This window comes from Trachypithecus francoisi, unplaced genomic scaffold (genome assembly GCF_009764315.1).
Source record: "Trachypithecus francoisi isolate TF-2019V2 unplaced genomic scaffold, Tfra_2.0 Lachesis_group18, whole genome shotgun sequence".
NCBI classification, from domain to species: Eukaryota; Metazoa; Chordata; class Mammalia; order Primates; family Cercopithecidae; genus Trachypithecus; species Trachypithecus francoisi.
Window position 1 is genome coordinate 37,874,108 of NW_022681463.1, and position 21,963 is coordinate 37,896,070.

Consider the following 21,963-nt stretch of genomic DNA (forward strand, 5'->3'; position numbering starts at 1 on the left):
GTATTTCCCTTGTCTTCCACACAACTATCTCTGGGGAAATAAAAACACTGTTACATGCTCACTTGAATTCCTGTCATTGTGCTTTGTGGATCAGTCAGTCTCTCTAGTCTCAGGCTTGCAGCCTGTGGCTGAGGTTATCATCTAGCCTGTCACACGGAGCCACCGACACAGAATTGAAATCACTGGAAATGGGATATTTTTTCTCTTATAATGGAAGAGACAAATGATTCATGAGCTCAGCCACAAATCAGAGTGAACGAAAAACAACTGGAGAGTAAGGCAAATCTTAGCTGGAGAACTGGAGATTTCTAAAGGAAACTATATTAAATATAAACGCTTTTGTATAACTGTATTTGTTTCAAGCTTCTAAACCATTGAAAGTAATGACATAGCTAGCTTCACACCATGCCGTATGCATCCATTCCTTCCATATCTTCTCTCTACCCTTTTCCCCCTTCCCTCTCATCCCTTAACATTCAAGAGAAGAGCTGAAGACAGCAAACCCCACAAGGGGCTTCTATACTATAGAATATAGGTGTGGCTTATCCTGGGAGATTTTTGGCTTTTTCTTTAGCTATAGAGTAACAAGTGTGCAATTTATCTGCACTTCTGAATTTACTTTCTGTAGTGTTTCTACACATACATCACAGTTCAGATACTTGTGACTTTTAAGGGAATCTTATTTTGTAGTTATTCATGCCTCAGACATGAGACAGGATTCATGGCACGGTAAATTTTTCAAGGAATACTGAACAATGCCAAACAGTGGCAAAGCCTGACTGTCTTTGTGTGATAATCCCCACATCTGTGTCATATCTGAGTCTGATTCAGATACCTGCTTTGTCTCTTTGGATTGTGTTTCTTTTTGGTTTTTCACATGGCTTAGAGTATTTTCTTGAAAACTGGACATAATGTATCAGATAATAGGAACTAAGGGAAATAGGCCTTCAGTGTGAGATTTTATATTAATCTGTTTAGGAATTTAGCTGGGCTCAATATCTGCTATAGCTGTAGGTGCCAGAGGCTTCCAATTTTTCTAGTGTCCTTATTTTTATGTCCTTTGTTGATTTAAGCCTTCCTAAGTACAATTCCTCAGAGAGACTCTCAGTGTTGCAGCCATCTCAGCTGTAAGTCACTGTGAAACTGGAATACAGTTTATGTGGCTTCTGCTCCAGATAAGCAGATATTGGCTAAGACCCTGGATCTGCCTTTCTCTCCAGATTTTGTTGTGACCATTTTCCCTGTGATCTCAGTTCTCTGAAGGGGCCAAGAAAAGCTGTTAATTTTCAGCTTGTTTCACATTTGCTTGTTGTTTAAGAATGGGAATGATGACTTCCAAGCTGTTTACAAAATATTGGTGCACACACCAGAAGTCCATGTCACTGTCTTGGGAATCAGTGAACAGGTTCACTTATTTGTTCAATCAAAAAGAATCTAAATGATTGCCCAAAATCTTGCTAGAGTTTTAGTTTACTTATTGTCTTGGATTTTTTCAGCAATAGCAAGAAAGTTCTGTATATTTTCACAGCTAAAAATAAAATCAGCTGGACCAAAACATAAAATGTACACATGTACACCTCAGTGAAGCCACGCATCCCTGAGACTGAAGTTGTCAACATAGGACACTAGTACCGCAGACCCCAGTCATAATCCAACACCTTTCTAACAGAAAGGGCATTGAGTTCACAGTAATTCTAAGGTATTTACACCTAAGGTATTCAAGAGCTACACCCCCTCCAATGTTTCACACTTGGAAACTTCCCTAACAAAACACAATTACCTACCAACTCTTCCATTTCTTTACCCTAGGCATCCATAACAAAATGTTTTACTACTAACTTTGAAAATTTTCTCCCATGTCTAGTTGTTAGGTGAAATTCATCTTAGCTTCTGGGATTGGCTCCTACTCAACATGCAAGCACTAATCCCCTAACATGCAAGTAAACTGGACAACTTGCTGTTCACTGAAATATGCCTTGGAAGCTTTATTCACACAGCTTCCACTGCCTGGAAACACTAATCCCTCCATTCTGCCTTTAGAAATCCTGTTCATTTTTTAAATTAATGATAAGAACTTCACAAATGTACCCAACTCTATGTGAGAGTTTCTATCTTTGAAATATACAACTCTTTATGTATGCCTCTATTATGCATTTACTGTATTCTGCCTTCCGCTAGAATTTATGTGCACCTATTTACCTCCTCTAGTAAATGACTTCTAATTTATTTTAGGCTGTAGCTTATACATGGTGCCTATACATGATAAAAGAAAAAAAAAAACTTGTCAATATAATGCATGAAGGGAGTAGATTAAGTTTGTGTTGGGAGCAGTGAGTTACTAAAGTTCATTCAATTATATAAACTCAGAGTTGATAGGAATCACACACATTCAAGACAACAATTAGATAGATACATTCAGGGTATAAATGTTACTTATAACCAGGCCTTTACATTAGATTAATTCAATATTCAAGACCAAGAATCTTCTAATGCACTTTGAGCAATATTCCCCATAGAACATTATTGCTCACACTGAGCCTTATTGGCCATCTTTACGTCTGGTCATACAACCTGGTAAAGCTTCCATGAAATCTGTATTTCATCATCCAGAAAAAAACATGGAGTTTGAGATTTTAATTTTGTTTTACAATTTGTCCTCCAGACTGTTTAAATGTGAAATGAGGCTTAGCACCCCCATGAACTTCTCTACGTAGATTTTTTTAAGTGATCATTTTGCTGGACTATAACTACCTTTAATGTTGAGGCTTTACTTTCCCAGGTTTTCTGAAATTTCCTTTATCTCTCCCAAATTTATTTCAATATAAAAGAAAAGGACTATATTACAGAAATTTAGCAAAGTGCTGGTATCTGTCTTTGTAGGTTAGAATTTTCTAGAAAAATCTATTTACTTATAAAAAAAAAAAAAGAATATGGCACCTGAACTCAGAAGTGTGGGTATATTTCTGATTGCTGAAGTCAGTAAATACAAAATGAAGGTGAAAAAGTCAATAGAAGAGAAACGAAGATAATGAAGAGGAAGTTGAAGTTTCCATGAGGAAAGGTCAAAAACAATTAGATTTCATAAATCAAGAATGCTAAAGGCGGAAAGGAGGATGAGATAAAAACATATAAAACCATTAAGTTACTGAGTAGAGCATACATAACTGAATGACTAGATTTTAAAACTATAAAACTAGGGAATATCTTTCGAAGTTTAGTTGAAATCAGAAGCATTAGTACTTATGGGATGCTTAAACTGGCAAAGTGACTTCAGTTTGTAAGGCTACATGACATTTAATAGGCTAAAGCAGGGTTTCAGTAAAGCAGTAGCTAAGTTCTAAGGATTATAAAGAGAGAGATGAAATGCATGAATATGTAAGAAACCTCCATCATTAATAGAGATTATCCATAACATTTAGACTTCTTTAATGTCAGGGGTTTCAACAAGAGTTGAGACTCTATGTGAGCATTTAACAGGATGAGATACATAAATTCTAATAGACTCAAGTCTGTCTGTGTGCCAGAGATAATTTAAGTAAATCAATTACTATATCCACACAGCACGTATTGCTCTACAGGAAAGGGTTTTATACATTTTCAGGCAAGTTAAATCAAAGAATAGCTTTTACAGAAGGAGACAATAAACTCTGATTGCAATGTAATGACTATCATATGGATAATTACTTAAGTCAGGAATTGATTTCTACTTTAGACTGATGTTGCCTTAAATGGCAGGCTAAACATTTCTATCAAAAAGAGAACTTTTACTTTAGTAAAAACAATTTATGATGTATTAGGCAGATCTTTGCAAATACGTAATATTCCCTGAACTAATATTATCCATTGCTATAAATAGAAGGAAGTACTTTAAGAATAGTTGAATCTGCTAAGAAAAAGCCTATATAATTTAGAAAACAAATAATAATTGCTTAAGAACAATGTTCTTGAAAACGTTTCCATTCTCTATTTCATTTTTTTCATTGATTTGAATCAGCAGCTTATGAATCATATAGATATTTTTAACTAATAGAAAAATTATAAATTATGTAGTTTTTATCTAGATGTTAGATATGGGTAAATATAGTTATTTCTAAGGTTGAATACATTATTTTTTGCATAATGCCAATTGGCCTTTATTTGGTGTAAGCATTGTTATAAATGATTCAAATCATCTCCCTTATTAATTGGGTGCAATATGATATAATCTAAGAAAATAAGAAATATTATGAAAAGTCTGTTGAGAAATATGTATAATCTAGTGGCTAATGTGTGGGCTCTGGATTTAGGTTTCTTGGCTTCGCTTCTGCACAGCTTCATCTCTGTGTAGGCTTAGGCAACATATTTAACCTCTTTCCCTCTAAAATGTTTCATCTGGAACTAACCATCTTTCAGCGTTATTATAAGGATGAAACGAGATAACACAGAACACCAGAAACAGGGCTTGTTTGTAAACACTTTATAAATGTAAGATATTATTTTTCAAGCTTTTTCCTGTTCATAATATAATACTAAACAATAAGGAAGCACTTTATGAGATGATGTTTAATTTTTTTTTTTCCAGACAAGGCTTTTATTTCAGGGATTGTGCTCAAGTGCAAGGGAGACAGCAGAGGGAAGGCACGAGGACTCAATAGCTGGTTCCCTGAAAAAGGTGGTAGGGATTTTATTTTTGTTTAGGCAAAGCACAAGAATTGACATCAGAAGTAAGCACGTGACAGGCAGAACATGTGCAGGTCAGCATAGCTGGTTGCAGTGGTTAATGATGTTTAAATTTTATAAGACTGCTTAATAATATTGACAAAGCCTTCTATTCTTTCATCTCTCTTCACTGATGTTTATGAATGGTAACAAAATACTAAACTTTTCCTGTAACTCTTTACTCAAAATGGTACTGTATATAACTCTTGGTATTCTTGACAAGTCTTTTGCTTTATTTAAGCATTAGTTCAACAAATGTTGATTGAGTATTTATTGTGTGCCAAACAGATTCCAAAACGTAAAACAACTGTCCCTATCCTACTGTCCAACTTAGAAAACTTCAATCATCACCACTCTTCATCCTTTTGAAAAAATGTTAAACCATGGTTCTGTTCCACTTTCCAATGGCCTATGTCCCCTCATTTAACCCATTAAGAGAAACTGTCTCATCTATAAAATAGATATGAAGCTGCTGTGAGGAAAACGAGCTAGCAAATAGAGAAGAACCTTGTGAACTTATGAAAGTGATAGTTATTTGATAAATCACTAGAAGAATCTGGTCATTATATAAGTTAAAGGGTAGATGATAGTGCAATACAAACAACTGTGGCTCCTTGTGAACTCTGGTCATTTACATTTATTTTCCTCAGAACAGAGAATAGACAAACCAACCATACTATCTTTCCCTTCTAGTAAGACTTTTGTAAATAATTATAAGTGTCTATTGGTAGTTAAAAAAAAAAATCCAATGATTTTCTTAATTCTTATCATACTGAACCTCTGGACTGCTTCTTGAATTTCTTCCCTCCCTTGGCTTCTCTGATTCATCCCTTTTTTGTTTGATTCTTCCTTCTCAGTCTTTTTACAAGATAGTTTCTGTACTCACTCCATGTACAAATTAATTGTGGATAACTCCCAAATATGCACCTGTGTCTAAAAACTATATTATGAGCTTCAGGCTCACATTTCCAATTTTCAATCAGATATCACACCTAGGTGCCTTCCGGCATCATAAATTAAACTAGATCAAAACTGAAATCATCATAGTTTTCCAAAAATTTCTGGGATTCCTGTCTTAATCAATAGTATAAAACATGGATCCATGCCAGAATGGCATCTAGAATCCTGTTCTCATCCCTTTCAGCTCACACACAGAGACCACGTCTTGTGAATTCCGAATCATAAATTATATGCTTAACCTCCTTCCACCTCCCCTTCAAATATTCCAAGCCAAAGTCTTTATCTTACTCATGGACTGTGGCCATTTTAACACAACTGCTCTTCGTTCATCATGACCCACACACACACACACACACACATACACACACACACACACCCAATTCATCTTTTCCTTGGCTTTGAATGAGATTTTCTGACAAACTAATGTTTTCATAAAACACAGTTTGAGTTCACATGCTTCTCATGCCTAAGAGGTAAACCACAGTCATCTTAAATTGGTGTATTAGAGTTTCCTGTTTCTCCACGTCTACTTTGCCAGACTTATTGTACTAAAACTCCATCTTCTAGTTGCCATTCCAGCCATTCTGAGATTAACTTTTCCAGGAAGATGAGAGGGTTTTATGTATTTCAAAATTTTATCAAGATATTCCATTTTTCTGAAATCCCCTATCTCCATTTTTACCTGGAGAACATCTGCTCATATTTTACAGTTGAGCCCCATTATCACCTTCTTTATGAAAAAAAAAATTAACTCTTCTCTAGGTTAAATTTAACCATTTCCTCTTTTATGTCTTCCTTCTGTCCTTTTCATACCTTTACCACACACCTCCAATGAATCTCTCTTATAGCGAAGCTCATATCTGATTCCTCTTTGTTCATTCAGCCCCCAGTGCCTAGCATAGCACCTGGAATGCAGTGGTTAATTAGTATTATTTGCTTGCACAAATGTATGAATAAGTTAACAAATGAATAACTGTAGTAATGGTGAATACCAACATGGCATGAATTTTATGAAAACATGGGTCTGTACATAAGAATTTATTTATTTATTTATGTATTTCTGTTGAGACAGAGTCTCACTCCCAGGCTGGAGTGCAATGGTGCGATCTCAGCTCACTGCAACTTCCACCTCCTAGGTTCAAGCGGTCTCCTGCCTCAGTCTCCCGAGTAGCTGGGACTACAGGCATGCACCACTACGCCCAGCTAATTTTTGTATTTTTAGTGGAGATGGAGTTTCACCATGTTGACCAAGATGGTCTCGATTTCTTGACCTCATGATCTGCGCACCTTAGCCTCTCAAAGTGCTGGTATTACAGGTGTGAGCCACCACGCCCGGCCTGTACATAAGAATTTTAAGTCCGGCATGCTACCACAATAAAAAAATAACTAAGAAAGAGAATCAGATATTTTTGTTGAGTGCACACAATGTACAAATCCTTTAGCATCATTATCTCATTTAATTTGCAAGCAATTTTTAAGATAGGTATCATGGAACACCTACAATGTGCAAAGCAGTTTTCATTCATGATTTCATTTAATCCTCCCAATGAATTTATGAAGAAAGTATTATTTTGGAAAATATACAAATGACAACACTGAAACTCAAATTGGAGAATTTTCTAAAGATCAAACAAGTTTAAAGTGCCAAATGTAGGATTCCAACTTATTTCTCTGCTTACCAGAATAAAAGTACTGCAAGTTAAATTTTGAAGTGTAACCTATATGTGATATTCACAGGTGTTTTGAAATGGGCATATGAGCTGTTAGTATCTTAGAATTGCTACAGAAACAAATATTTCCTTAAAAGGATATTTGCGGAGATTTCAAAATAGCCCATGTCATCAACATATCTTAAACATATATAACACAGCACAAGGGAAATTTGCATATTTGAGTGCTTGGCAAAATAGCAAAGTTTGCTTTTTTAATGTGATGTGTTCTTTAGTTGGTCATAACATTTATTATAAATGGACGTTCTCCAAAAGTCATTATGCTTCCTGATTTATTCATTCGTTTTAATCTTACAGAGATTTGAATTGAACTGGAAATGTGTGTAATTAAAACGTTAAAGTTGAGCTCTGTTTAAAACAGGATTGAAAGAAAAACAGCTTTGGCAAACACACATTATTGAACAGATTCACTTAGTATTTTTGGTCTTGACTACTTATAGTCCTTTTCAAAAAGTATGTCGAGGAAAAGCAGGCAAAGAGGCTGAGTGGACCTACACATGCAATTTCAATGTCCAAAATATATGGTTACAAGCGTGAGCCTGGAGTTAGATGGACTTGGTCTAAGGTCCCAGACCTGTCTGTCTTACTTATGCCGTAGTCATAGGCACAGGCTTCTCTGAGTCTCAGTATTATTACCGTGTTTAGCACTATAGAAATAATACCTATATCACAGATATTTTTTAAGACTTTAATAAAGTAGACATAAATAAATTAAGGGACTGACACATCATTGAGATCTCACTCAATAGATTGGAACCATTTCTACCATTATTGTTTTGAATAATAAATCGTGTTAAATAAGCCACAAAGATGGGTATTTCTCATATCTTTTCAACATGTCCTTACATAGATACGTTCTGATAAATTTGATCCAGGGAGAGACACTGAAAAGATTGAAAAAGACATAAAGCTGTCTTTGATGTCCACTTTATTCCAGAGACTTTGAGTATCTTTGGTCCCCAATCCTGGTTTCACCCTCTCATATGTGTGCCCTCTTTCATCTTCCTCTTCCGAGGCAGCCAGTGTCTAAAAGACAGGACTTCTCTCTTCTCCACTTTTGGGTCTATTCCTAACCTAGTCTCAACTGGCTCTTTCTTCATTTTTTTTTTTTTAATAATTCACCAACATAATTAAGTCTATGTTGTAAAACCAGATTCAAATATTACTTTGTCTTTTCTTTGTATTATACGAAATAGAATTAAATCTTACAGGAAATAGTTGTATAAAAACTAACTTGTGAGCTACTATCTCTTGCTAACGAAAGCTGTGTCTAGTTAGTGCAGTTCTTATTCATGGTTTTTGTACAAATCATAACTATTTTCACTGCTGTGCCTATTGAAAAATGCGCTAGTGAAAATGATTTGATAAAAAGAGGAGGTTTTTTGTTTGTTTGTTTGTTTTTTAGCTACTCCACTATTTCAATGCTAAGGAAAAATAGGGCTATAGCTGAGCCTCAAAAAAGGCTGGAAGAAGGAACTCAAAGTCAGCGAGAGTGCTTCTCTCCCTCTCTTGATTAGTTGATTACATTATTCTAATTGTGCACTGATAAGCCCTGGCAGTTGTTAGAGGTCACCGATATCTCCTACAAAAAAATGTTTCTCTGATCTACTTTGAAAACAAACAAGCAAAAACAAAACCACCTCAGAGAACGGCCTTGAGAGGAAAGCTTGGATCAGGTAATTCCCCCACCAATCAGCTAGAGCCAGTAAGGTTGGATCATATCATACAAAAATAGTCTTTGGGAGACTATTTCCAAAGTGTTTCCAAGAGTGTCATTTATAAGCAGGTTTATTCAAACTTAAAAAAAAAAAAAAATACATGACTTCTTATAGAAAACTTATGAAATTTTTCAACAGTGCAAGGAAAGGCAGATTTGGGGTGTGACTTTAAATAAAAACTCTAATAAAACTGAGCCTTTCCATTAATGTCTTTATTTTTATTTTAGCCTCAACTACGCATGTAACTATTTTAGATGTATTATTAAAAAAATAGAAAGCTGGCCTTACACCATGGCTTTAGGAAAACAGGCTGAAATTATCTTAGAAAACAACGTGATCATGACATTGGGCAGCAACTATTTAGATGCTGCTTTTCAAACACAGCATCTGGAGACTGAATTCCTGTTTCTCTTTGGCTTGCAAAAAACATTATTTTGCTGCTAAATATAGACCTATGGATAATACACATTTAGAGTTTGGGTCTTTACCTTATAAGGTAAAAGTAGGTGTAGAAGTGTCATAAAATAGATAGTGCTACAAATTCCACTAGCACAAATAACAAGACCCAGCTGTGCATGTTAAACTCCTCAAAGACCAAACTTGAGGCATTGCATGCATTTAGCCAAAGCTCTATTTCTGAGAATATCTCAGAGTTGCCAGAAGTTCTATTTTGGCATATTGCAGATATATCAATAAATGCTGAGTTTTACAAATAGCTTGTTGTATGTACTTTTCAAAAGTTAATCAGTTACAGACTCAACATTTCTGACATGATTTCAGTTTCAGGTCTGCACAAATGTGTATCGTTTATGTCTACTGTTGTGGAAGTTCCTACCTGAAACCACAACACTATTGTCTTCTTGAGAACAAACATCCAAAGAATTAAGAAATCCGACATGCTAGTATTTGGTTCCATATCATAAATGTTTATTAATATTAAATATAAATTAAGAAGAGGTGTTCTGAAGCAATAGTTAAAACTGATACCATCATGGACCACTTACCTATATAACCCTCTCTGAAAGTAGCTTGTTGGGAACATACTCTATGTATGTAAGTACATTTTAAGAACTTGTTGAAACAAACAAGTCATCTGAATCTATGTAGCTCTGTATGTGATGCAGAATCTACTGTCTACCAAACTATTTTTTACTGCTTTCAGTTTTCTTGGTTTATTTTCAAGTGCTTATTGTTGAATTGTCATAAAGACCGGACCATGTTTCTGCAGACCAGTAAACCAACAACTGAGGCAGTCAGTCCTGCCCCTTTCCTAGTCCTCATATAGTTGATCATCAAAAGAAGGCAATCCAACATAACCACCAATGCCAATAATTGCATAAACTTAGCTTTCAATCAATCCATAACTATGAGAATTCCATTCGAAGCGTCCACCCTTGCTAAGAAACTTTATCAAGATGAGAACTGATGGTGTTCTCATCTTATTATTTACATTCCAGAAACCAGAATATATTAATAAAAGTGATCTCTGACATTTCCTAGACAGTCACTGTATTCCAAGCACTATACTGAATGATTTGCAAACATAATAGAATTTAAATCTCACAATGGAGACACTATTCTTATTCTTCCTTTTACCCAGAGGATATACTCAGGTAAAATGATTTGCATAAGGCTTCTCAGGTAGGTAAATGGCCAGGAGTCAGCATTCATGAAGTCCATGCTCTTTTCTTTCCCAGACTCCTTTCCTTGCAAAAGGACATGATTCTTTCCTCTTTCTTGACCAGACGTTTAAGTGGAAGACAGCATGAAAATGTTGGAATAGTCACCCACCTTGTACAAATGGGTCTTCAGGGCCTGAACCAGCATCTAACCCTCAGAAGAACTAAGAGAACTGACATTTCATTGCTCTAACACAGACAGATCTTAGTCCCCAAATCTTAATGGCAGCTATTAGTCACAGAAGGGGACTAATAGTTCTCTTAGGAAAATAAAGGCCACCTAAGGAAGACATAAATTACATTATGAGATCAAGCTGATGCCAACATAATATTGCAAAATATCAAAGAATATCCTCACATATGTATAGATGGAAAGACGCATCTACCATGACCAGACCTTATATGCTTACCTTTCCTTCTTCTCCCTGTGTCCTAGAGGTGACTGTTTGGGAAGATAAGGTCCTGTATATTTTGGGCCTCTTATTTGTATGCTATGAGGATTTCTTAATCAAAGAAATTCATGGTTTGAGGCCTAAAATATATTAGCTCATGTCACACAATTGAGACCTTTGCATGATTATTTCTGTTGTCAGTCACTTCCAGAAATCTGTCGTAACAAGCAGCAGAGTGACAAGTACAGGAAATGAATCACTAACCTTTTGACCTTTGTCAGCGTCTGTACCTAAAATTTATAGCTGATGCACGTTTAAATAGGACTGTATCTCAACTAAAAATGCCTACTTTGGATGCCACTTCATCTTTTGTTAATGGCCTAGAACTTAAGTAAATTTAATCACTATAAAATTAATTTAAAAATGGGAGACTGGAAGATGTTTTTTGTTATTTTCAAATTAAGCCTTAGACATATTTTGGGAAATACTTTGGAAGTTCTTCTTAAATGATTTGGTGAAAATGTCACTAAGACAATGGCATTTTGTCTTTGCTTCTCATCCCTACAGCAAATTCAGCTTTTCCCTAGAGTAAAGGTAATAATAGCATTGTTCTCAGACTTGATCTTCTCTTGACTTCAGAGAAGCTGTGTTATGTCTGGAATTCCAAAGGAAAAAGACCAGTTGTATTTTTCTGGCAAATTCATTGGCATTTATATATTTTAGATTAAATAAGTTAAATGTGGTGTTAGGGCTAATTTTAAGCCAAATGCATTGTTGATCCCTCCAGTGGTAAACATTTTCAGGAAAGACATTCGTCTTGAAAACGAAGCTCCTTAAAATATCATATTCTTTAGCTAATTTTACACCAAAATAATAGTATCATGAAAAAAATATGTACAAAATATTTGGTAACAATACTGAAACCACCCTGTGATAAACAAAGGGAATGAAATATTTCCTAAGTGTACCTCTTAGTGGAAAATCAAAATCACCAAATATCAGGTTACTTGCTTCTTGATATGAGAGAGTGGTTAATAGTACAGCTTCAAAATATGATGATTATACATTAAAATATGATAGTAAGCCCCCCCACTCATATATATAATAAAAGTGATGTCTTACTTATGCCTCCAAATTTTTATGAAAGATTAATCACTTGTCTAATTTGCTTGCATAGAAATGATTAAATATACCTGTATTAGTCTGTTTTCACACTGCTAATAAAGACATATGCAAGACTGGGTAATTTATAAAGTAAAGAGGTTTAATTGATTCACAGATCCACATGGCTAGGGAAGCCTCGCAATCATGGCAGAAGGCAAAGGAGGAGGAAAGTCACTTCATACAGGCAACAGACAAGAGAGCTTGTGTAGGGGAAGTCCCATTTATAAAACCATCAGATCTCATGAGACTTATTCATTATCACAAGAACAGCATGGGAAAAGCCCACCCCCATGATTCAATTACCTCCCACCATGTCCCTCTCATGCACATGGGAATTATTATAATTCGTGGTGAGATTTGGGTGGGGACACAGTCAAACGTTATCAATACCTGAGTAATAATAATGCTTTTCTTACAAATATTTGACTCTCACAAGCTATGGATTATTCCTTGTGAATATCTAGATTAATGAATGGATAAAGATACTGGAAGAACAGAAATTGTGACAGTCTAAATATGTTACAGCTCTTGCTCTGGACAAATTTCATACAAAGCATCCCAGTAATGATAATCATTCACTCACTTTTTCAACTAACTTGGAATTGGAAAAATATGAATATCAGGTTCCTGACTGTCAAATGATCTAAATATCAGGTCTACTTTCTTGGCAAATTGTCAAAAAGTGGAAATTTGTCTTAAATTTGTCATGAGTACCCAACTTTGTTCTAGTTCCTAGACACAGACTTCTTCAACCTCACATCTCCAGATGGGTCAACTTGTACTCTTTTTGCGTAATTTCAGGCAAGCCCAGTCACTATGTTAACCTAGAACAAGACAGGATGTAGTTCAGTAGTCCCAGCCTTCAACCTATTTCGACTTTGGATTCTCTGAACTTACTCAAGCATCCAGATCTAGGACCTGAGGGCTCAATGATCCCACAGTGATGCTTGAGTCTTAGGCTTCTACTATGAGAAGTAGATAACTAGGTAATTAACAACAACCTCTCCATAGAAGATAGATAGAGATATATTTATCTTATATACTGATATGGTTTGGCTCTGTGTCCCCACCCAAATCTCATCTTGAATTGTACTCCCGTAATTCTCACATGTTGTTGGAGATACCTGGTGGGAAATAATTTGAATCATGGGGGGCACTTTCCCCCGCATTGTTTTCACGGTAGTGAAGTCTCACAAGATCCGATGGTTTTCTCACAGGTTTCTGCTTTTGCATATTCCTCATATTCTCTTGCTGCCGCCATGTAAGAACTGTCTTTCACCTCCTGCCCTGATGCTGAGGCTTCCCCAGCCATGTAGAACTTTAAATCCAATTAAACCTCTTTTCCTTCTCAGTCTCGGTATGTTTTTATCAGCAGCATGGAAACAGACTATTATGGTAAATTGGTAACAGTAGAATGGGGCATTGATGAAAAAAATACCCAAAAATGTGAAGCGACTTTGGAACTGGATAACAGGCAGAGGTGGAAGAGTGTAGAGGGCTCAGAAGAAGACAGGAAAATGTGGGAAACTTTGGAAGTTCCTAGAGACTTGTTGAATGGCTTTCACAAAAATGCTGATAGTGATATGAACAATAAGGTCTAGGCTGAGGTGGTCTCAGATGGAGATGAGGAACTTGTTGGGAACTGGAGCAAAGGTGACTCTTGTTATGTTTTAGCAAAGAGACTGGCAGCATTTTGCCCTGCCCAAGAGATACGTGGAACTTGAACTTGAGAGAGGTGATTTAGGGTATCCGGTGGAATAAAATTTCTAAGCAACAAAGCATTCAAAAGGTGACTTGGGTGCTGTTAAAAGCATTCCATTTTAAAAGTGAAACAGACCATAAAAGTTTAGAAAATTTGCAGCCTGACAATGCAGTAGAAAAAAAAAAAAAACCATTTTCTTTCTCCTCCATTTTTTGAGGATACATTGAAACCAGCTATAGAAATTGACATAAGTAGCAAGGAGCCTAATGTTAATCCCTACGACCATGGAGAAAATGTTTCTAGGCCATGTCAGAGACCTTCACAGCAACCTCTCCCATCACAGTCTCAGAGGCCCAAGAAGAAAAAGTGGTTTTGTGGGCCAGGCCCAGGGTCCCCATGCTGTGTGCAGCCTAGGGACCTTGTGCCCTATGTCCCAGCTGCTCTAGCCATGGCTAAAAGGGGCCAACATGCAGCTCAAGCTGTGGCTTCAGAAGGTGGAGTTCCCAAGCCTTGGCACCTTCCATGTAGTATTGAGCCTGCAGGTGCACAGAAGTCAAGAACTGAGGCTTGGGAATCTTTGCCTAGATTTCAGAAGATGTGCGGAAATGCCCGGATGCCCAGGCAAAAGTTTGCTGCAGGGGAAAGACCCTCATGGAAAATCTCTGCTAGGGCAATGTGGAAGGGAAATGTGGGGTCGGAGCCCCTACACAGAGTCCCTACTGGGGCACCACCTAGTGGAGCAGTCAGAAGGGGGCCACCGTCCTCCAGACCCCAGAATGGTAGATACACCAAAATCTTGCACTGTGTGACTGGAAAAGACGCAGGCATTCAATGCCAGCCCATGAAAGTAGCCAGGAAGGAGGTTGTACCCTGCAAAGCCACAGGGGCAGAGCTGCCCAGGACCATGGGAACCCACCTCTTGCCTCAGCATGACCCAGACGCGAGATATGGCATCAAAAGAGATCATTTTGGAGTTTTAAGATTCGACTGCCCTTTTGGATTTCAGACTTGCATGGGGCTGGAAGCCCCTTTGTTTTGGTCAATTTCCCCCATTTGGAATGGCTGTGTTTACCCAATGCCTTTATCCTCATTGTATCTGGGAAATAACTAGCTTGATTTTGATTTTACAAGCTCATAGGTGGAAGGAACTTGCCTTGTCTCAGATAAAACTTTGGACTGTAAACTTTTGAGTTACTGCTGAAATGAGTGAAGACTTTGGGGGACTGTTGGGAAGGCATGACTGGTTTTGAAATGTGAGGACATGAGATTTGGAGGGGCTAGGGGTGGGATGATATGGTTTGGCCCTGTGTCCCCACCCAAATTTCATCTTGAATTGTACTTCCATTAATCCCCACATGTTGTGGGAAGGACCTGGTGGGAGATAATTTGAATCATGAGAGTGGTTTTCCCCATACTGTTCATGTGGTAGTGAGTAAGTCTCATGAGATCTGATGGTTTTATTACAGGTTTCCACTTTTGGGTCTTCCTCATTTTCTCTTCCCATCACCATGTAAGAAGTGCCTTTCTCCTCCCACCTAGATTCTGAGGCTTCCCCAGTCATGTCTAACTGTAAGTCCAATTAAACCTCCTTTTATTCCCAGTCTTGGGTATGTCTTTATCAGCTGTGTGAAAATGGACTAATACATATATATACATACACACACATATATATACATACACATATATATTTTTTAATCTGCTTGAATTTATCAAAGAGTTAACAGATAATGAAAAATTATTAGGCCAAGTTCTCAGAGAATTAAGAAGTTTAGAAAAATAAGTCTGTCATTTTATGGCCACTTTTGCTGTCTGTGGGCATTTATCAGTCTAGTTTTGGGGAGAAGCAGGCATTTTTCTACACTTGTAGACTTTAAAATATAAATAATATAATTGTTAAATGGTGCAACTGCTACAAAAGCTAGTATAGTTGTTCCTCAAAAAATTAAAAAATAGAACTTCCATATGATTCAGCAATCTCACTTCTGGATCTGTAGAGAAAAGAATTAAAAGCAGGCTCTTGAAGAGGTATTTGCAGACTCATGATCATGGCAGTACCATTCACAACAACCAATAGGTGGAAAGAGCCCAAACATTATGCATAGATGAATGCACAAATAAATGTGGCATATATAAACAGTAGGATATTATTTAGCCTTAAAAATAATATAATTTAGCGTGTCATACACTACACCATTGATAAACCTTGAGGACATTAAGCTAAATAAAACAAGTCAGTCCAAAAAAGTCAAGTACAGTATGACTTCATTTGTATGAGGTTTCTAAAGTAGTCAAATTCATAGAAACAGAAATTAAAATGGTGGTTGCTAGGGATTGGGTGGAGGAAGAAATGGGGAGTTGTTCTTTGTATTAGTCCGTTTACAGACTGCTGATAAAGATGTATCTGAGATAGGGCAATTTACAAAAGAAAGAAGTTTACTGGACTTACAGCTCCACATAGCTGGGGAGGCCTCACAATCACGGTGGAAGGCAAGGAGGAGCAAGTCACATCTTAGGTGGATGGCAGCAGAGAAAAAGGGAGCTTGTGCAGGACAACTCCCGTTTTTAAAACCATCAGATCTTGTGAGATCCATTCACTATCATGAGAACAGCACAGGAAAGACCTGCCCCCATAATTCAATCATCTCCCACTGGGTCTCTCCCACAATACATGGGAATTATGGGAGATGAGGTTTGGGTGGGGACACAGAGCCAAACCATATCATTCTTTAACGGAAAATTTCAAATTTGCGAGATGAAAAAGTTACAGAGATCTGTTACACAACAATATAGATGTACTTAACACTACTGAACTGCACACTTAAAATGGTTAATATGTTAAATTTTATATTACGTGTTTTTTACTACATTAAAAGATACTCAAGGAATTAATCACTTCTTGGATTTTCCATTTCTATATTCTGCCTACCTCTCTGCAGGGTACTTGGCACCTGTTACCTTGGCCATGTCCCCCTCAAATGCCAGCTTTGCAATGTCTGCTGCCCTTATAAGAAGTAAGTCTCCTGTGCATTTCCCATGAGATTCTGTGAGTAATTTAATTGGATAATTCACAGCTGATAAAGCCATTTCAGAATCACTTTCTCCACAGATAGCAATAATTGTTCCCTCTAGCAGGGCCCAAAAGAGAAGAAGCAATTTCCTATGCACGTGTCACTAGGAGAGAAAAGCAAAAATTGCCTTATGAAATTGGCATGGCTTTGAAAGCCCCAGATGATCCCTCACTTTGACAAAAGTATGCCAGGACTTTGAGCTGTTTATTTTAGATTGGCCTGAAAGTCGAATTGTTCATCTAAAGTATAGTAAATAAACAGTAAAATCATTGCTTCCCTTTACATTTTCATACAAATAGTCCTATTCCCCTACAATTAAATCTCAAAGCATAATCAGAAACTTTTTACAGATTTTGACAGGTTTTGATTAAAAGATGTTTCCATTACCGGAGTTTAATAATTAGCAGAAATGAAATTTCAAATATCTCATCGATTAAGTACAGTTGTTAAAAGCAAAAGAAGGATTTAAAAAAAGCCTGCTGTGGGGTGGGAATTCTTTTTGGCCTCTCCTAGTACATTCTATTCTATACTACAAATAACTTTCTCTTTCTTAAAAAAGAAAAAAGTACCTCTCTTTTATTTTATTTACCAGTAAACAGGTAAAGATCCAACTTTCTCTTTCTTTTTGCCTTCTAACCTATTTTGACTATTTCACATCTCTTTGGGCACTTCATTCAGGTATCAAAAGAAGAGAAACAAGGAAAGGTAAAAATTAAAGAAAACAGAGTCACAGAAAATACATAAGCTCATTATAACTTATATTCCATATGAAATAACTCCCCAAAAAGTGCCTTACACATGATAAGACTGTGCTGACATACAGTAATGATAGTGTTTGCTCCATTACTGAGTGGGGTAAGAATAATTTAATAAATACAGTGTGCATTGACAAACCAAGAAGGCACAGGTCAGACTGCCTTCTTAGTCTGGAATTTCTTTCTTCTTCTTTTTTTTTATTTGAGACGGAGTCTTGCTCTGTCGCCCAGGCTGGAGTGCAGTGGCCGGATCTCAGCTCACTGCAAGCTCCGCCTCCCGGGTTCACGCTATTCTCCTGCCTCAGCCTCCGGAGTAGCTGGGACTACAGGCGCCCGCCACCTCACCCGGCTAGTTTTTTTGTATTTTTAGTAGAGACGGGGTTTCACCGTGTTAGCCAGGATGGTCTCGATTTCCTGACCTCGTGATCCGCCCGTCTCGGCCTCCCAAAGTGCTGGGATTACAGGCTTGAGCCACCGCGCCCGGCCTAGTCTGGAATTTCTAACATCTTTTCAAAGCTGCTACAAAAGTTCTGTGAACAGTTTTAAGGAGTTTGTAGACCAGGTTATACTCATTTTTTGTTTTACCGAGATTGGCGGAAAAAAAATACATCAAAGAAAGGTATATAAAAATTACTTAAGTTATAAGCAGGAGAGAAAATTATTGTCTTTTAATTAAAGTAGACCATAGCCTAAAATAGCTGAACTATGTTATTTTTCTCAGAAAGAAAGAGTGTATCCTATCAGTTTCTCATATTTTCTATAAGCAGAAAAGAATTAATGAAGTCTTATTTCTAGTCACATTAAATCTATCAAATTTTAATTACATCAGGGAATGAAGTGTAATTTGGCACCATCAGGCAATCATTGATAACGTTTCAAATCTCAGATTCTGTCATTTAATCACACCTCTAATTTATGAGTGACATTTTAGTTATAGAAGCTGATAAGATGTATCAGATAAGTTGATAAAGCATATATAGTGTCTTAATGAGAGTTTTAACGAGAATAGTATCCAAATCTAAAATATTCAAATTTTGCCACTTTTAGAGAATAAATGAATTTTCAAAGAGCCCCTTAGGTATGGGTCACAGGGTTGCAAACATTTGGCAAAACTCCTCAAGCTGCAGTCAAGCCCTGTCCGTTTAACTATACATACAATATACTTAATTTAAAAAAAATCTTAGGCCGGGCGCGGTGGCTCAAGCCTGTAATCCCAGCACTTTGGGAGGCCGAGACGGGCGGATCACAAGGTCAGGAGACCGAGACCATCCTGGTGAACACGGTGAAACCCCGTCTCTACTAAAAAAAAAAATACAAAAAACTAGCCAGGCGAGGTGGCGGGCGCCTGTAGTCCCAGCTACTCCGGAGGCTGAGGCAGGAGAATGGCGTAAACTCGGGAGGCGAAGCTTGCAGTGAGCTGAGATCCGGCCACTGCACTCCAGCCTGGGCGACAGAGCGAGACTCCGTCTCAAAAAAAAAAAAAAAAAAAAAAAAAAATCTTAATCATGGATCCAGATAGCTACAGTCACTTAATAAAAAATAAAATTCAAGAAATAGAAATTCTTGTGCTGTTTGCTATTGATTTTTGCAGTCACTTTAAAACTTTTTTATTCTCTTACTTCAACCACTGTTTGATCATTGAATCTGGTCCCAGAGGAATATGTGGAGAACCAATTGAATCAACTCTTTCTGTGTTTTTCACACACTTTGTCTCTCAGCATTCATGATTTAGAGAGTTCAAGGTAGGTTTTGAAGGGCACATTCATATCAAGAGGATTACATGAAAGTACTAACTTTTTTGCGTGGCTGAAAGGGCTTTTCTTTGTTCAATCACCAGGGGAAAAGGTATATTTTGGGAATGCTCCCCATGGCAAACCTTTTTGAGAAATGAATTCTGAATTACATTAAATCCTGTCTTCAGGAACTTCTAGACAAAACATTTAAAGGAGATACTGGGACATTGCCTATCATCAACTTTCTAACTTTGAGAAGTGATCTTAGCCAATCTGGAATTTTGATAGATTTTCTAGACACTTCATAAACGTTTAAAAAAAGCAACTTTATAAAAGACTCCACATTTACCTAGGAAAAAAAAAAAAACTCTCATAAATGCAAAATTAGTTCACAAGTTTGCTGGTAGGAATTCTTAAAATTTGACACAGTTTTTTGCTCATATATAGAAATGAAATTTATATAGTACTTAGCTACTAGTGAATTTATAAATAAAATTTATCAATAACAGATTTTAAGTAATAAGATGAAAAAAACTATATCCATAGCAGTACTGCTCAAGGCATGAGTAATGAAAGTAACAAATAAACAAAAAAAATGGCCTAGATTCTGTTTCCACTTTCCTGCACTTTAAGACACTCCTACAGAGGCAGTTTGTCAGTCAGACTGGTTTATTGAAGCAAGAAGTAACTTTAATCCTTTTCTTCCATTTTACAAAAGGGGAAACTGACACCCAGTCATTCATGAAAATCAATGAACAAGTTCTTCACATTTCACATGGTTGTCTTTACATTTTAAGGTGAAATATTTAAGGTTAAACTTCAATTGCATATTACTGATGTCTAGAACACTGTTTCCCAAAAATAAGAAAAAAATATCTGTTTAGGCTTTTTGCAATTACAATAATAAAAAGTATAGTCTGTGTAACCAGATAGACATGCATTCAAATCCTAGCTCCAAATCCTGGTCCCTCAACTAACTAGCCACATGACCTGAAGTGAATTACTGAGACTCAATTTCACTACAATAAGGTACTGTGAAAAGGTGCCTAATGCCGGTGGTAGACCCTGTGAGTAGTAGTTGATACTGTGTTTTAAATTCCAAATGAGGAATGTGTATATTTACCTAAAATTGTTTGGTCTTGTTCTTGAACCTAATGACCAGTTAATAAAGTATAATTAAATACTTTAAAATATCATTATCAACTTATAAAAAATATTTCTTAAGCTCATTTTGTGGCAAGTAGTGGGATGGTGCAGAAAGAACATATTCCAAGTCCCTGTCCCAAAAAAGAAATTAAGTCACATGAAATCAATAGTGACCCACAGGCCGGGCGCGGTGGCTCAAGCCTGTAATCCCAGCACTTTGGGAGGCCGAGACGGGCGGATCACGAGGTCAGGAGATCGAGACCATCCTGGCTAATACGGTGAAACCCCGTCTCTACTAAAAAATACAAAAAACTAGCCGGGCGACGAGGCGGGCGCCTGTAGTCCCAGCTACTCGGGAGGCTGAGACAGGAGAATGGCGTGAACCCGGGAGGCGGAGCTTGCAGTGAGCTGAGAGCCGGCCACTGCACTCCAGCCTGGGCGGCAGAGCAAGACTCTGTCTCAAAAAAAAAAAAAAAAATAGTGACCCACAGAAGTCTCTTATGTGACCAAGTGCTAAGTTGTGGTTAACAGTCCAAAAGTGCTATGAGAAAAGAAAAGAGATAGACCTCAGTGAGGTTTAGAGCAGACTTCCAGGACTCAGTGGAGGAAATACGAATGGAGATGGAGATGATGAGAGGGCCAGTGGGGAGGGAGAAAAGTCACCCCACAGGAGCCGTAGGCATGAACCCAAGAAAGCTTGTATAGGAAGGGCAGATCCAACACTGGGTGGAGTCAGCTAAGCAAAGTATTCATATTCCAAAACCTCCATATAATTCCTTATTCAGACAACATTGTATATTGTTACTTGGCTCAGCAGCTGAATGTTGACCTCCTTTTTATGAGACAGGGAGGATAAGGACTGCAATTCAAAATAGCCAGATTTGGAATTAGCACTCACAACCCTAGACCATATTTTTCATTCCTTTAGCATTACTCTGTAACCATGTTCCTAACCATATTTCACACTTAAAGTTCACCTATTCAAATAGAAATTGATTTTCTACTTCCACAGTCCCAGAAAGCATTGCCTAAGAACCAAAAATCCAAAGTTCTTGTCCCATCTATGCCATTAACTAACATGAAGCAAAAAATGAGCCTCCTGTCTCTGGACGAAACTGCTCCATGGAACGGGTGCTTCTGGGTTTGAAGTTTCACAGATCCAGTAGGGATTTTGCTGCTTGGAGGAGGGCACAGTACTCTTCAGCGCATCTCCAAGCC